The sequence below is a fragment of the Sminthopsis crassicaudata genome, chromosome 2 (genome assembly GCF_048593235.1).
Source record: "Sminthopsis crassicaudata isolate SCR6 chromosome 2, ASM4859323v1, whole genome shotgun sequence".
NCBI classification, from domain to species: Eukaryota; Metazoa; Chordata; class Mammalia; order Dasyuromorphia; family Dasyuridae; genus Sminthopsis; species Sminthopsis crassicaudata.
In genome coordinates this window covers 396,069,528-396,075,527 of record NC_133618.1, presented here as the reverse complement: position 1 = coordinate 396,075,527, position 6,000 = coordinate 396,069,528, and positions in this window count along the sequence as shown.

The window sequence follows — 6,000 nt, the reverse complement described above, 5'->3', positions numbered from 1 at the left end:
AAATTCTTCCAATGCAACACAACCAGTGAACTTTGAAAGCTAAAACAGAAAAATTATAAAATTAAGAGACTATTTCTTTTTGTGCTTAGAACAGTATCTAATTAACTCTATCTCCATTAATACAGTTTTACATATTACATTTTGGCAATGGTCATAAAATGAGAAGGAAGGTAAAGAAAGGAAACAAAATTATTAGTTCTCCCCAACCTTTTATTTCACAATAATTTTATTTGCTTCATGACAGTAATGAGAGGGCCCTTTGAACACTCTTAATTAGCAGGGAACATTTTGACTAACAGGATATTGCAAATGAAATTTTTTCAGCTTGTTTTCTAGGGGCCAAACTTTTAACTGAATGGACTATTCTTTCAATCCTCTGAGCTGAGCTAAGAAAGAGATCTTATTCTAATGAACTCTGCAATTTATTTCAGAATGTCTAAAGTTCTTTGAATTGTTTCAGCATTGATTTATACAAAAGTATCTTCAAAAAAGTATTTTTTAAATATAGATTTGTTTTCTCTGACGACTTAGCATTCTGTGAATAAAGCAATGAAGAATTGACTTTTAGAAAGATAGTTAAAACATTGGAAATTTTTCATTTTGTATATATAAGCAAAATCCCCTCAAGATAGCAGGAATCACACAGACCTAGCTGAAAAGGCACAGAAAAACTGTTGACTTGCTTTGCAAATAGAGAATTGAAAACTGAATGCCTAGTTTTAAGAAATACCCCCAACCTCCAGCTTGATTGCATCTTGTGCTTAAACAAGTCAGCACCTAAAAACACACAGTAGCTAAGGCATCTTACAACTTCTAAAATCCTTTGCATTCTTCTTTAGAATCATGACTTATCTAAATATTATGAACTCCTGGGGGAAAAATCCATCATCTTGGAATTGATTCAAACTATAAAAATGCAAACTGGTGGTGAACTTAAGACATTTCAAGAAGAGATAGGCTTAATTTGAAGAACGTGGAAGCAAGATTTGCAGAGTCACTAGTCCCTGGTTTGAACAGTAGTTGCAGGAAGACAGAGGGCCAACCAAATGCCAATATCAACTTGAGAAGAAATTTTGTTTTACATAGTTTCAGGATAGCTTCTGAAAAAAGAGGAGTACTTCCAACCTCTTGATATTAAGGTAAAAGTAATAGACAAAGATTTTAGGGAAAAGGTTTCAAGGTCTGTCTTCTTTATACAACCCCAATAACTCTTTAACTCATATTTTTTAATTGGTTTCTTCCTCCCAGAATCAATTCATCTTTGGCTTTTAGTCCACTTGCTTAGTCCAGCTCTCAAATTCATATGGTCTTATTTAAATAGAGGAAGACCTACAGGGATCTCTCTAAATTCACTTAAGGAAACACAGTTCCTTATCCTAAATATCATGTTCAAAAAGGAAGCATTTTTGATTCTTCCCTCTGCATCATTATCTCTTTAATACAACCACATTCTACAGCTTGTGAACTTATTATCTTTTGTTGAAGTGAATGCTTTTGATAATGATAAAGGCTGGAGGGTATGTGGGAAAACTGGGACACTAATACATTGTTGGTGGAATTGTGAACTGATCCAACTATTCTGTAGAGCAATTTGGAACTATGCCCAAAGAGCTATCCAACTGTATATCCTTACATCCAGCAGTGTCTTTACTAAGCCTGTATCCCAAAGAGATTATAAAAAAGAGAAAAGGACCCACATGTGCAAAAATGTTTGTAGTAGTTCTTTTGTAGTGGCAAAGACCTGGAAACTGAGTGGATGTCCATCAGTTGGAGAATGGCTGAACTGGTATATGAATGTTACAGAATATTATTGTTCTATAAGAAATGATCAGCAGGATGATTTCAGAAAGGCCTGGAAACACTTAAATGAAGTGACACTGAGTGAAGTGAGCAGAACCAGGAAATCATCACACAAAGCAACAAGGTTATGTGATGATCAACTGTGATGGACATGGCTCTTTTAAACAATGAGGTGATTCAGGCCGATTCCAATAAACTTGTGATGGAATCATCTTCATCCAAAAAGAGGACTATGGGGATTGAATGTGAATCACAGCAGTATTTTCACCTTTGTTGTTGTTTGTTTGCTTGGTTTTTTCTCTCATTTTTTTTTTCCTTTTCAATCTGATATTTCTTGTCCAACATGATAAATATGTTTAGAACTATTTTAATCTATATTGGCTTATTTGCTACTAGGGAGTGGGAAGAGGAAGGGAGAAAAACATGGAACACAGGATTTTGCAAGGGTAAATGTTGAAAACTATCTGCATGTATTTTGAAAAATAAAAAACTATTATAAAAAATAAAATAAAATGAATGTTTTTCTAAGTTTTTTCTTAAATCATCTCATAAAATTTAAAGCATGTGCTGAAAGAATAAAAAGGAATAAGGAGTGATTCATATGAGGCCTTTTTTCTGAATTTTTTGAAGAAGTAGGGTAAATTGTTGTCTTCAAATATCTTGAAATTTGCTATGTGGAAAGGGAGAAATTTATGCTAGTATTCTATATCATTTCAAAGGGGAAAAAAATTTAACAATGCATGGCAACTGCAGAGAGACAGATAATAAATTATATAGTTCACTCAAAAGTTTAAAGTTTATCACTTTAAAGTTGAAGGACAGATTAAAGACTAGTTGTTAGGGGTGTTAAGATTATTCTGTCATTGGGTGATATGCAAAGAAAAGACAAAGAAAAGTGAGCTAGATTAGTATTCATAGTCCTGTTAAGTCCCTTACAACTCTAAGATTCTATTAAACCTACTTAACAAAAATGTTTTACCTTATGTATGTATGTATGTGTGTGTGTATATATATAATGCATATGTATACCTTACTATAAAATCAGCATATCTCAAAATTCTTAATCATTATTGTTTTTAGATAAATTGCATAATATCTCTATTAAGATATTTTAATTTACAAAGCAGTTTTTACAGTTAGCTCATTTGTATCCTCACCTCTAAAACATCTATCATTACAACAATAACCAAAATAAATGCAATCTCCAAGTCTGTATATTGAAGTTCTCAGAAAATATTAATGCCCACAATTTTAATCTTACATTTTAAAATGTGAAAATAATAGACAATAAATTTTGTATTGTAAATTCAATAAGAAAGATGGTACACTCCTTGGTGCTTTTTGGAGTCTGTTTTTGTTTTAACTTATGAAATAACTTCTCTTTAGATAGAAATGATTCAAAAACAAAGGAGCATTAGGGAGGGCAGAATTTGAACTATCCAAAATTCTTTAAAAGTATTTTAAATAGCTAGGTATTGGTTAAATAAACAAACACTGATTTCTTAAAGTAATAACTTAATTCAGATGGATTTAGTAAATATGACATATAAAAGTTTTCATAATTTGGCTTCAGTCCATCTTTCTAGGCTGAGTATACAGTATTCCCCATCACATTCCACAAAGCTCCTTGCTGGTTACTATCCAGGAACTATATTTACTATATAGACATACATGGCTTTATAGTGGTGAAGAAATTTCTATGCCTGGAATGTTCCTCCTTCTTACCTCTGCCTCTTGGAACTATTACCTTCCTTAACATCTCAAGTGACATGTCTTCTAAAAGATCCTTCCAGATTGTTCCAATCAGTTTACCTCCCCAGATCACTATGTATTTATTTTGTATATATCCTATATAAATATAACAAACTCTAGTGGTTCTCTCCTATCTCTAGTCCTCTAACACCTGGCTTGAACCTATCTTTTCAGCCTCATCGTGCATTGCTCCCTTTTACACAGTCTAGTACATTCCAAACATCCTTTCTACAGTACCTAACATATCCCCCATTATCTGGGATCATGTCTGCAGTCCATCTCTCACTCTGGAAATATACTCTTTCCTCCTATTCCTCTTTCAATCCCTAACCTCTAAGAAAGCTCATTTGTGTCATTTTCTTCACAATACCTCTCCTGATTTACCCAACTATTATTAGTTCCTTCACAACAGTATTCTGCTAGCCTCCACCCGGGAGAGCAAGCAGCAGAGTCCCCAGCCTTAACCCCACCCTACTGCTCCCATGAAGGTGTTAATGACAACTTATCTGCAATCTACTACCCCTTAAGATAGCAAACTCCCACCACATAATACTCTTAGCTATATTTACTTAATCACTAAATACTAATAGCAAGCTATCCCTAAGCAACCACTTGTCCTCTAATCCTCATCCTTCTCAACTCCAACCTTACCCATACTTCCACCAAGCTCTCAAAAATTTGTTTCACTTTGCCCAAAGGGCTATAAAACAGCTTAAACATTGATTCACCAATACCACTACTAGGCCTGTATCCCAAAAAGACCATAAAAAAGGGGAAAGGACCCACATGTACAAAAATATTTATAGCAGTTTTCTTTGTGATGGCAAAAAATTAAAAAATGAGAAGATGCCTATGAATTAGGGAATTGCTGGACAAGATATAGTATGTGAATGCAACAGAATACTATTATTCTATAAGAAATGAATAAGCAGATTTCAAAAAAACCTGAAAAGACTTACATGAACAGAAGATGAGTGAAGTGAGCAGAACCAGGAGAACATTATATACAGTAATAGCAACATTGTGTGATGATCAATTATGACAGATTTAGCTCTTCTCAGTAATGTAGTGACTCGACAATTCCAAAAGACTTGTGATGGAAAATGCTATCCACATCCAGAAAAAGAAATATGGAAAATGAATGCAAATCAAAGCACAGTAGTTCCACTTTTAAAAAATTAGTTTTTCATTTTTTCTTCCTTCTGGTTTTTCCCTTTTGATTTTTCTTTCACAACATGACTAATGTGGAAATATATTTAACATGATTTAACCTTTATCAGATTGCTTGTTATCTTGGGGAAAGAGAAGAGGAAAAATGTGAAACTCAAAATCTTATAAAAATGAATGAGAAAATTATCTTTACATATAATTGGAAAAAATAAAATACCATTTAATTGGGATAGGGGAAGAAGAATTTCTGTTCCATAATGAATAAACTATTTTTCATTCTGGATCCCTTTTTCTCATATTTCATCTATTTATTGTCACTGATACCAAGATCTCACCACACAATAGAGCATCCCTGGCCATCCTCTCCAGCATTTATATAGTACCTTAAGGTTTGCAAAACATTTTTTTACAAGTATCTCATTTATATCTTCATTTGAAAAACAACTATCATTATAATCTACTTAACCACAGTGAATGTAACAAAACAGAACTAATCTTATACCAAATCATCTTCAATTTTTTACTATCCTTTTTTTCCATCTAACCAATCAATTATCTAGGAAATCTTGCAGTTTCACAAAATCTCCCATCTGACCCTTTCTCTCTATACAACCATTAGATTAATTCAGGCCTTCATCTCCTCTTGCCTGGACCTTTGCAATAGCCCAATTCCTGAAATCTCTCTCCACTCCAATTCTTTCTTCATACATTTGCCAATGTGATTTTCCTTAAATACACATTTGAAATTCCCTTTTTGCCTCTAGGGGGAAAAAAAAAAAAAAATATATATATATATATATATATATATATATATATATATATATATATATGTATATATACATATATATATATATATATATATAAATCCTTTATTTGGCTTTAAAAGTCTTTATAAGCTGGCCTTAATCTATCTTTTTAAAAAAAAGTTATTAATTTTGCTATTTCCCAATTAAATGCAAAAAAATATTTAATGTTTAATTTTGAGCTTCAAATTTTACCCTTTCTATCCCTTTCCTTACCCCTTAAGAAGGCAAGCACTACATACAAAATGTAATTTTGTATTAGCCATTTTGCATAATAAAATACACACACACACAATAAAGAAAACTATGGTTGTCTTGAATTTGAGTTTCTCCTAACCCACTTTTCCAAACTCATTATAAATTATTACCCTTCCCGAGCTCTATGAGCTATAAACTGGTCTTCTCTGTTCGTTCCAATGTTTTTCATTTCCTTTCTCCTTTGCCAAGCTCTTCCCCACCTGCCCCTTTCCAGTTC